Source organism: Tinamus guttatus, unplaced genomic scaffold (genome assembly GCF_059628265.1).
Source record: "Tinamus guttatus ecotype Peru unplaced genomic scaffold, ASM5962826v1 Tinamus_guttatus_pri_ptg000301l, whole genome shotgun sequence".
Lineage (NCBI taxonomy): Eukaryota > Metazoa > Chordata > Aves > Tinamiformes > Tinamidae > Tinamus > Tinamus guttatus.
This window is the reverse complement of record NW_028288835.1, coordinates 454,693-466,091: the sequence shown is the minus strand read 5'-3', so window position 1 is coordinate 466,091 and position 11,399 is coordinate 454,693. Positions and strand designations below refer to the sequence as shown.

The window sequence follows — 11,399 nt, the reverse complement described above, 5'->3', positions numbered from 1 at the left end:
GGCAAGAAGGTCTCCATCCTGCTGCAGCCACCCCACCGGTGTGCGCCCCGAGGGGACACCCGCTGCGGGGTCACAGGTGGCCCTCAGTGACAGCGGGGCCCTCTGTGACTGCGCTGCTGTGACATCCTGGCCCGGCGGGCTCGGCCCGCAGTGTTCGGGACGACGGCAGCGGGAGAGGACGGGAGCGAAGGTGCTGGCCGAAAAGCCCCCTGAGCACCCAGGAATTCCCCGTTGCCCCCGGGCAGCTCCGCAGAGTTTGGCCACGCGGCCGGGATGGCGGAGCGACTCCCCAGCCACCGCTCGGTGGCTGCTGAGGAGCAGGAGGAGGATGGGGCGGTTGCAGGGAGCGTGTGCGACCTGGAGCCCCACTCGAGCCGCGCGCCCGAGGAGGCGCCGTCGGGTGAGTGCGGGGGCCGCGCTGGCCGCGCCGGGGCCACGAGCTCTCGCCGTGCGGCCGGCAGCAGCGTGCGCAGGGCAGAGCGCTCCGCTGCCTCCTGCAGCTCCGGGCAGCCCTGCAGCTCTGCCCGCTCCCTTCCCGCCAGCTCCCGGTGCGGATCTGCCCACGGAGGAGGCAGAGGAAGCCCTGGAGCGCGTGCGCGCCTTTCTGCAGCGTGGAGGGAAGGTGAGTGTCGCCGTCCCGCTCGGGGCTGCCCGGCCTCTCCTGCCGGCGCCCTCGGGCGCTCCGACGGCCCCACGGGGCTGCTGGCGCTGGGGCTGCTCCCTCGCAGGCGCCCACGTGTCGCTGCAGCCCCTGCCATGCGCTGGTGCTGCTGGCCGCGCGCCGGCCCCTCTGACGCTCTCTCCTCGTCCCTCTGCTCCTGCAGCAGGAAGAGGCCGAGAAGCTGCAGTTTCTGGCCTGCGTCTGCACCCTCTGCGCAGCGTCCTGCCCGCCCGGCCTGCCCGCTCTGCTGCTGCGCCAGGAGCTGTGGCAGTGCAAATCCCGGCTGGCAGAGGCGCTGGAGGTGAGGGCACGCGGGGCTCCGGGGCTGCTCGGGAGGGCCCCGGCCCCGCTCCGCAGCCGGACGGGCTTCTGTGAGCGCGGGGACGTGTGGGGGGCTGGCTGGAGGGCACAGCCACTTGTGGGGCCCTGGCAGCTCCCTGCGACCCTTCCCGCTTGTGCTGTCCAGGTGCTGCTGCAGGAGGAGCCCAGGAACCACCTGGGCACGGCCGTGCGGCAGCAGGTCATGCTCTGCATCAGTGCCATGAGGTAGCTGCCCCAGGCCTGGCTGGGCCACGGCCTCCCCAGCAGATACCCCAGAGGGCCCAGTCCTGCAGGGAGCCTTCCCTCGTCCTGGGGGAGTCTCCCATTGGCATCTGGGGGCACCAAGAGGGTTGGAGCCGGGAGAGCAGAGAGGGCCCTGGAGCTCTCCCGTGGGTGCGGGCCTTTCCCCAGGGCTGGGGCAGGAGGTGGGGACATCACTGGGCCCCCCTGCCCGCTGTGTCCCCTGTCCCTGGACAGCGTGCTGGCGAGAAGAGGTGACTCCCATGGGGCTCCCTCCCCGCCTGGCCTGGCCATCGCTCACGGGCCTCCCGAGCCCCGGGTGCATCCCCCTGCCCAGGACAGAAGGGTGTTGCTGGCTGCTGCCACCCCAGGCACTGGAAGCCCCTCTCTGCTCGCAGCAAAGCCGGGCTGCTGCTGGAGCGCGAGCTGGAGGGCCTGCTGGACGCCTGCTTCTCCAGCGTCTTCTCCCTGCCTCCACGGGAGCACCTGGATGCTGCTCTCTACTCCCAGGTGGGTGCTGGCTGCTCCAGGGAGGCTCAGGGCAGGCTCCCCGCTTGCCTCTCCCTCGCCCCTGCCCTGTCCCCCTTGCCCTGGACAGGGCCATGGGCAGTGTCCCCAGGCTGCGCCCTGTGCAGCAGCAGCAGCAGCTCCCCTGCCCTGGGGGCTCTCCTGCCCTCAGCACTGCTCTACACGTCCCCCTGGCACGGGAGGAATTCCGAGCCCTCTCCGACAGCCGAGGGCAATGGGGAAGAAGCGCCTCAGCCCTCTGTCCCCCTTGCAGATGCTGGAGGCCATGGACAGCATGCTGCAGGCCTTGATGCTCGGCAGCCCTTCCTCCAGCGTGCTGGACATGAAGACCATCCTGCAGGTCTGGTATTGCCAGGAGCAGAGCCGCCAGCTCCAGGCCCTGTGCTGGGATGGGGGGAGTTGTCCAGCAGCGGCTGCAGAGAGCCCAGTGCGGAGAGGGGACAAGCTCCCTCATGGGAACGGGGATCCCCACAGTTCTCCTGTGTGAGCCCAGTGTCCCTTGGTACAGACAACACCCCCTCCTCCTCAACCCGCTCCTGCCCTCATTACAACCCCCATGGGCTCCTGCTGTCACATCAGGCCCGTCTGGGAGATCTGCCCCACAGGCACAAGGGACTCTGGACACAAGATCCCCTCTCCGGGCTCTGCCGGGGCTCCAAGGCACAAACCTGGCCAGGCATTTTGCGGGACACAGGGCAGAGCAGCAGCTTTTCTCCTTGCAGCTCCTACTGCCCTACGCCGAGTGCCAGCAGGCAGCTGTGCACGAGAGGGCTGTGGGACGCCTGGCGAAGCTGGGGGATCTCCTGACCAGCTCTTCTTTGGTGTCGGTAAGGAGCCCGTGGTGCAGGCCAGCTGCAGCCACTGCCTATCCCTTGTCAGCATGCAGCCGTGTCCTGGAGCTCCAGGCTGCCTCCAAGGGAAGCCACCAAGGCTCCGGCTCAGCCGGGATCCAAGCCTGCAAGGAGCGTGGGCCAGGGCTTTGATCCTGAGCGCTGCCCTCCGGCCTCATGGCAGCACTGCCTCCCTTTCCCAGGTCCGGGAATGCTTCCAAGTGGGCGGTGCCAGCTGTGGCAGCTTCTTGGAGAGGAGCGTGCCGGTCCTGGGGCAGCTGGTGGGACATCTCACCCTGTGCGGCGCCTGCCAGGACGAGGGCAGCAGTGACGAGGCTGCGGATGCCCTGTGGCACCTCTACGAGTTCCTCGTGCAGGGAGCGAGTAAGAATTTCTGTGTGGTTGCAATTCCCCTCGCCCACCCCTTGCAATAGGCCCAGCGCCTCCCTGGGCGTCCCGCTGCGCTCTCTGTCCTGCTGGGGCCTTTTCCCCTGCCAGGGGAGGTTTGTCCCTGACGCTTCCGTGGGCCGTGTCCAGCTGTGCAGCCTTCATGCCGAGGGCCCTGTGTTTCCCCTCCCGCGCAGGCAGGGAGCCGTCGCAGGAGAGCGCCTGGCAGCAGGAGCTCCGAGAGGACTGGGAAACCGCAGGCACCTTGAGGCTTTCCCGGTCCAGGGACACCAGGGCAATGAGCAGGGTAAGGAGGCCTCCCTGGCTGGGACCTCCAGCTGTGGGGTCAGCTGCAACGTGGACGCGGAGAGGGGCGGCTGCAGGTGGGGCTGAGGAGAGGGCTGGCACTTTCCTTAGGCCAGGACTAGCCCGGGGCTTCCTTCCTGCATCCCGCAAGCTCTGCTTCCCTGCAGGAGCAGCGGGTGGGACCTTAACCCCAGGCACCAGCCCCATCCCAGCGCCGTCACCGCAGCCAGCAGAGCCCCGGCTCCTGGCTCGGAGGGACTCGCTGTGCCAGCGCTGCCCCGTGTCGCTCTCAGGGCCACGCGCTGCTCAGCCAGGCCATGCAGTCGGGATCCTGGCTGTGACGTCTCTCGGGGCTGCCTTCTTCTCTGCCCTAGATGTTTGGGAAGCACCTGTGGCCGGACGAGAAGGCAGAGGCCGTCCTTGTAGCCATCCGGGGCATGAGAGCCTGCAGCAGCTACGACCCGCAGGCGGCTGCTCACATGCTGGACGAGCTCGTCACGGACGACGCGGGCCTTTTGGAGCATGTGAGTAGCCTGCGGGTGGCACGGCCGGGGTTCAGCCCCTTTGGGGGCTTGTTTTTCCCCTGAGTGCTCGTGTACCAGGCACCCAACTGCCTCTGTGGCCAGCCCAGAGCGGTGGCAAGGGCAGACCTTCTCCGTGGGAGCTGGGCAAAGGGCTGCAGTGCGGCAGAGCCTCACACTCTGCCATGTGGGCTGCAGGTGCCCAGGCTGGTGCAGACGATGTGGGAAAACATCCTGGCCGTGCGGGATGCGTCTGCACGGCGCAGCCTGGACAGGGCTCTTCTCCAGCTGAGCAGCGCGTGCCCGGACAAGGTGGTCACCAGCCTGCTGAGCTGCTGCCCCTCGTGTGACAGGTCTGTGCTGGCCGGGGCAGGGGCAGGGACAGGGTTGTGGCCTCGCAGGCCACGGGGCTGCAGCCGCGGCAGCCGCTGACCAAGCGCTCTGGGCCCGCAGCGCCGCCGGGGCCATGTGGAAGGTGCTGCTGTCCAGGCCGGGCGCCGCGGAGCCGGTGCTGCGGGAGCTGCTCCGCGCGCTGCAGGACTGGCGGCTGCGCGAGGCAGCGGCCTCGGCCGCCTCTTCCCTGGCCGTGAGTTTGTGGGGGAAGCCCCGCTCTGCCCTCGGGCTGCCCTTGCCCTGCGGCGAGAGGCCGGGCTCCCGCTGCCCCTCTCCATGCAGCCCCAGGCCGGGGCCTCCCGGGACGCACGGGCCCAGCGCGGGACGGGGGCTGCGGCTGGCAGGGCCTGGCCAGCGCCAGCTTGCTGGGCTGCTGGGCCTGCTTGGGGCCCTCTGCACACCCGCACACACGGAGCTGGCCGGAGCGGCTGCGTGTCCCCCTGCACCCCTGCATCGCCCTGCGCGTGCGGCACGCGCTCAGCCTGCGCTGGGGACAGGACCAGGGCCAGGGCCACGTGAGGGCTCCAGGCAGCAGAAACGTCACCAGGGCCCAGTCAGGGGAGCCAGGGTGGCCTCCAGGCTACGCGTGGCCCTCCAGGGGGATGTTCCCACTGCCCAGGAAGGCTCATGGTGGCTCTGTGGCACCCAACCCCCAGGAGCTGCCGTGGCTCTGCTCTGGCCAGGCAGCCCCTCCAAGGCGCAGGGCGCTGCGAGGAGCCTCACCCCGAGCTCCAGCAGCACAGGAGGGACATCTCACAGCAAGGGCTGTCTCTGGCTTTCTCTGCAGGCAACGCGTGCGCTGCACGAGATCCTCCAGCAGCCCCCCTGCCTGCACGAGCTAGGGAAGTTCTTCCCCCCGCTCCTGCTGGCGCTGCTCTTCCAGAGCGCCTTCCTGGCAGCGCTGGAGCAGGAGCAGTCGGACGCGCTGTGGGGGAGATGCCGAAGGGAGGAGGCCACGTGCAGCAGCCCCGTGAGGTGCTCCATCACGTCCCCGCCGTCCCCGCCAGGCAGGGCTGCAGGCAGGGCCGGGGCTGCGAGTGTGAGCGGGTGTTTTCTCTGCACACAGGCTTGCAGTGCAGACCATCAAAGCACTGCTGTGCCAGGCCGGCTTCGAGAACGTGGTGCTGGCCATGGCAAGGAGGGGCGGCTGGGACATGCTCCTGCGCGCCGAGACCCATCACCAGGGAGTGGGTTTGCTGGCCAGGTGAGAGCCCCCGTCTCCCCGCTCTGCTGCAGCATTTCACCCCTGTGCACAGGGTGGCTCTCAGAGCCCACGGGGGTGCCCAGTTCTGCACACAAAGGTGGCTTTGTTCTGTGCGTGGTGGCCCAAGGGATGTGATGGGAGGCAGTGAGGGTGCAGGCTCAGGAGAGCTTTGCCTGGGCTGCTCAGGCCTCACAGAGCCTTCTTCCCTCCGCCAGAGAGATGAGGAGGAGCCCAAGAGCGCTGCGCCTTGTGCTGCTCCAACGGCTGGGAGCGCTGCTCTTGCGCCAGGAGCCCTGCACGGAGATCCCTGCCATGGCTTTCCTGGTGGAGGTGAGCCTCGTGTGGGCACTGCCCTTCTGGGCTGCTTCTAGCTCCAGCTGTAGCCCCAGCTGCGGGACGGAGGGCCCCGAGCGCCAGTGGGGCAGTGGGTGTTCTGCCATGAGTCCCCTCGGCCTTCGCCCCTCTGCAGCGGGCTCCTTCTTGTCCCCACGTGTGCTTGCTGCCTCCGTTGTGTTGTGTCTCTGTCCAAGGGCCCCTCCAGAGCACGGGGACAGGAGGCTGGTGCAGGGAGGGCAGGAGCAGGCCAAGGCTGGGCCCTCGCTGTGCCCTGAGGCCCCAGGCAGGGAGGGGGTCCTGGGGCTCCCTGCAGTCACTGCTGCCCTTGGCCAGGCTTCCTCTGAGCCCGCTGCCCTTGCCCGGAGCTGCTGGTGGCATCCAGCGGTGTCCGACACAGGGAGCACTGCGGCCACTGCCACCTTCTCTGTGCTGTGCATTGCAGCTGCTGGCCTGCAGTGACCTTCGTGCGTATGAGGATATTTTCCTGGGAATCTGTGCGATGTCCCTGGAGAGTCACTGCAGCGTAATGCGCAAGCTGGGACTCAGGAGCCTCCTCGTGCTGTGCAGGAGACAGGAGATGGTGAGCAGGGCATCACTGGGGGAAGCTGTGTGAGCTGGGTGCCAGGGAACAGGCTGGCTTGGACTTTGCTGGGCCTGGGGGGCTGAGGGGGCTGCAGATCTCGGCCCAGCACCCAGCAAGCCATCTCCCAACGGCTGGGAGACAGAGGGAAGCTGCTGTCTAATAAGGTGCTAGGGTAGCCTTTTATTTCTGTTTTTTTAAATTGAACTCGTATTTCCCACATCCAGGTCGGAAGAATGCACATCCTGATGCCTCAGCTCCTGAGACACTTGCAGGACGAGGACAGGGACATGAGCGGCCAGGCCCTCCTCGTGCTCAGCCATGTGGTCCGTGTCCTGGAGGGACCAGCGCTCATGGACATGGCTCCGCAGCTGGCTGAGAAGCTCCTGCCCCTCTTTGAGGATGTAAGGCGGGGGGCAGAGCCGTGGGGCCGGCCGGTGTGCGCGGGAGGCTGCCAGGAGCCCTTCTGCCCGGGCTCTTGGGATACTGCCCTGCGCTGCCCATGCTGTCCTGGCTGCAGGGCTGCATTGCACCAGTGCAGCCTGTGCAGGAAGCTGCCACGTGCGGTGCCAGCGCTGAGCACTTCTCTCTTCCTTGCCACCAGGAGTGCGAGCACACACGAAGGATCTCCATGCAGCTCTTCAGCAGGCTCGTGGAGACAGCAGCGGGCAGGGCAAAGGAGCAGATGAAGCAGCACGTGCACACGAGCACGCTGCCACTGTTCTTCCACCTGCAGGATGAGAGCCCCAGCGTGGTGGAGGTACGGCTGAGCAATGGGGCACGCTGGGGAGCCCAGTGGCCACGTTGGGAATAGCCGTGGGAGGTGGTCCTGGCCGAGTCCTGCCTGGATGTCTCTGGGGCTGCAGCCCTTCAGCCTCTTGCTGGCCTGGGCTGCAGCTCAGCAGCTCTCGGCAGTCTCTGCCGTGCTGCCTGTCCAGGACAGGGTGGTTCAGGTGGTGCTTGCTCCATGTTTCTGCCCTCCACCGAGGGGGCCAAGGACCCCAAAGCAGATTCAGTGCCCTGCTGCTGCCCCTTGCCATGAAGGGCCAGCAAATGCCCTGAGCCTTGTCAAGAGGAGGGCGGTGGGGGGCACAGGCTCTTGTCCCATGGACTGCGGTGGCATCTCCCCGTTTCTTCCATGTGCAGGCTGCTCAGGAAGCCCTCCTTGGTGCCGCCAAGCTCCTCAGGTGGAAGGAGCTGAGGCGCTTGGCTCAGAGCCAGCAGACTTGGCTCATCAGCAAGTGCCTGGTAAGGACAGTCCCCAGGCCGCAGCCCAGCGCGGAGCAGCTCTTTCCTCCTCCGTGCCCAGTGTGTGTGGCTGGCGGCTCCGGGTGCAGGATCAGCCCTCGCGGGCTCTCCTGCAGGCTCCTCTGCCTGTGCTGAGCCCTGGGTGCTGCAGCTGCCCCTGGCCCCGCGGGGCCTTGCAGCAGGAGGGCCCCTCCACGCGCGGGGCAGCAGGGCCCTCCGCTGCCTCCAACGCCGGCTCAGGCTGCCCGGCCTCTGCGGGGGGTCCTGAGTGCGGTGGCAGGGGGAGGCGGCTGCTCCTGGGGGAAGGACGGCGGGAGGATGGTGTGCGCTGAGCCCTGTGCTCTCCCCAGCTGGCCGGGAGCAGGGGCAGGAGGAGGGCGGACCAATACCTGCGCCAGAGCCTGTCCTACCTGGAGAGCAGCCAGGAGTCCCTGCGCGAGGCGGCCGTGCGGTTCCTGGGTGAGCCCCGAGCTCCATCGCTGTCCTGGGACAGCTCGGCCTCAGCCCCGGCGGCTGCGCTGGCAGCAAAAGCAGCCCCGTGGCTGCTGCAGCCCCCGAGCCTGAGGCAGCGCCGGGCGCCTGGAGGCTCCAGCCGCCCTCAGGCATCTCCGCCCGCAGCGGTGGGGCTGGCGGGAGCCCCTCGAGCAGGAGCCCCGCGGGTGACACTGGGGAAAGGGACTGGGGTGAGCCCGGCCCGAGGGGACGGGGGTGCCTGGCCAGGCGGGCAGCACTGGGGGAACAGCTTTGAGGAGCAGCATTTATGGGGCGCTGTGTGTGGGCCTAGGGCATGCTGGGCAGCGCGGCGGGGAGCAGAGCAAGGAGACGGTGGAGGCCATCTGTGAGAGTGAGTGAGGGCAAGCGGGGGGTCACACAGGGCTGGGGGGACCAAGAGAGACCCTGGCCAAGGAGCTCCCATCCCCACGTAGGTGAGGAGGGCTCTGCTGCCCGAGAGGAGCGGAGCAGGGTGCTGTGGGGAGAGCAGAGAGACATTCCAGGCACCTTGGGCACATTCCTGGGCAGCAGCTGCCGGCTAATCCAGCAGAACCCCTGGCTCCATCCTGGCTGTGGCCAGAGCTGGCTGGGACGGGTGGTGTTAGGAGGAGAGGCCTGGGGCCTGGGGGATATGGGGGCTTCCTCTGAGCTCGTGCTTCCCCCTCAGCCCTGAAAGGCCTGCAGGAGGACAGCAGCCCATCCATCTCTGCCCTGGCCACCCAAACCGTGCTCATCCTGAGAGCTGCAGGGAAGGGGGCTGCACCCACGGGCACCCAGGAAGGCCTGTGCGACCGCCTGAGGAGAGCGTGGCAGAGGCGGCGCTGCCCTCTGCGCGGTGCCATTCTGTGCTGCTGGCGCTCGGCCGCGTCCTGACGCCAGGCTGCTCTGCGCACCGGCCTCGCTAAAGAAACGTTCCTGTCTCTTCACCGTGTGCCCTGTCTGTTCTTTGGCAAAACAAGCATTAGAAACGCGGGTTGTGACGTCCCTCTTGGCTCTGAGGGACGCGCTGTGCCAGCGCTGCCCCATGTCGCTCTGCATCGGCAAAGGTAGCCACAATGGGTGGAGAACTGTGCTGGGGCGGTTCTGCTGCCCTCAGGACCGGTGCCAACACCAGCGGCTCTGAGATACTGGGATGAAGTCCATGCTCTGTCCAAGTTGTCAGTTTCGGAGTACCAAGATGGAACTTCCTACAGTTAGGAGAGTCTTGCAAAAGACTGATCCAAAAACATAAACTGTTTAAAAGAGATATTAAAGTGACCATTGCATTCACTTACCAAAGGATCTCAAGTAAAGATTCCCCCTTTCAATTTATATTGACTTAGGGTGTCTGCTAGAGACAGACGATTCATAGATCTGCGTGCCAGGTCTGCCGCTTGCCTGCAGAAGATCAGTCTCTGAGATTACTGAGTGCTATTCTAGAAATAAAACTGATTTTTCAGGAGCCTATTCAGCCTGTAGCTGAATTTGCAATCAGATCTCCTCCTTCTGTAGTCAGATACTTGGAAATGTAATAAAGGAAGTGGAAATTCTTCCAGGTAAGATCAGATTCCTACTCTGGATGCCCTCACTGAGCAGTACAGACCTCTCCCACACCCTCCACTCTGCCCATAAAGTCAGAAAAACCTTTTTAGGGAAGAGGAAAGCTTAAGAAAAAGCCATAACAATACACATAAGTGGATAATGAGATACCCATCCCGTAGATATCACTTGCTGATAGTCTTCCACACAATTCACACCTACCATATGCTCCTTTGACGTGAGGCTTTCCCCCTCAAGGTCAACATACTGCCAGCGTGATGCTCGGGGTGGCCATTGCGGGCCCTTCTCTAGCCCTCTGGATGAGTGCTCCCTGGCTCTCTGCTGATGCCTATAATCACCAGGTCAAGGGATTCCTATGCTACAGCTGCTACTTCATATTCAGAGCCACACTGGCATCCACTCGGCTTTATTGCTATGGCTTGGGCAAAGCGTTGCTTTCAGCACTTTTGCCCTCTGCGCTATCATCTCTGCATAGCGTTTTTTGCATCCTCTGTGAAGAGGGGCTTGCTGCATGCCCCGTATATTGAGCTTGATCCTGGTCCATGTTCCAAGATTTGCACAAGGTTTTAAACCTTCAGCCCCTGTTCTCTTCAGTGAGCGTCGAGGAAACTCAATGACGTGTGTGGTGGAAAATGGGAAAGTTGGTGTCAATGAATCGTGGTTATGTCCTCCTCCTGTGGAACACTAGCAAAAGCTTTCCCCTTGGGAACCCATGTCTTCCCTCTTGCATGTTGCAAACACATTCGTTAATGATGCTAATGCTGAAACTGAGCTACTGTAAGATCTTGCCTTGTAAATGTTCCTATTCTTAACCCTTAGTACTGCCAGGCTGCTCCATGGCATTTCTGAGCACAGAGAAATTGTAACAATTCCTTGTAAAGACAGAATGAAAAACTGCCATGAGAATTTTCCTCCAACTTCAGCAAATGATTAGAGGTGTTAGACTGTCACTGCCTTCCTGGGCTCCCCCAGAAGTGTGAATCAGCACAGCCTCACTAATTGCGAAGGAGACGGGCTGCTGTACACTACCGTGTTGTTTGCCAGATAATTTGGAAAACAGAGAGAAGGAAAGGAGAGAATACTTGAAACAAAGAGCCGTCTTTGGCAAGGTGATGATTAAGCCCTCTGTTCACCTCCCTCACATCATCTTTCAACCCCAAAGTCAGTATTTCAAAACTGGACATTCCCGCAAAAGGCAGATTTTTAGCACCACAAAGTTTAAATCAGGAACCTATTGAGGTTCTTCAAAATTTTAGATTGTTTTATAATATGCAAGTATGTCTGATGTAAAAATCAAAAAGGATAGCAAAGCCATGTAGATTGCATTTAGTTCTTTCAAATTTCTCCCTTTTTGTAGTTATGTCTGTTTGGGTTTTTACTTTGGGAAGGGAAAGAAGTGGGAAAGATACTTGCTTTCTTTCCCAGGAGTGATTAAAGCACTACTTCCCTTCCTCTGTGTAGCAGGGGGTTGGCTTTTAGCTAAGGAAAGCCAAGTTTGATTCCCTCTTGGACATACAAATTTCGTTTTCTGAACGGCTCAGAACTGAGCTCTCAGAGCACCAGCTGCCATCTACGGCTCGCATGTCATGGCTCTGCCACACTCTTTGGCCTAGAAGGTCTGGGAGCGTGGGACAAGTTGGAGACCTGAAATTGAACCCCTTCTGGGAAAGTGCATTGTGCCGACTGAGAGACCCCTGGGACAATCCACTCTAAATAGCATGTGCTTCTAAGTGCTATAGTTCATGTGAAAATGCATGCAGCGCTAGTTCTTGCAAATGTTTCACCTCAGATTCTACTCTATAAAAGAAGGATC

General features: G+C 63.4%; 1 pseudogene; it reads left to right on the top strand.

Annotated features, from left to right (window-relative positions):
- The first annotated feature begins 273 nt into the window (after positions 1 to 273).
- On the top strand, positions 274 to 8,786 carry LOC148594065 (maestro heat-like repeat-containing protein family member 7; annotated as a pseudogene).
- The last annotated feature ends 2,613 nt before the right edge of the window (positions 8,787 to 11,399 follow it).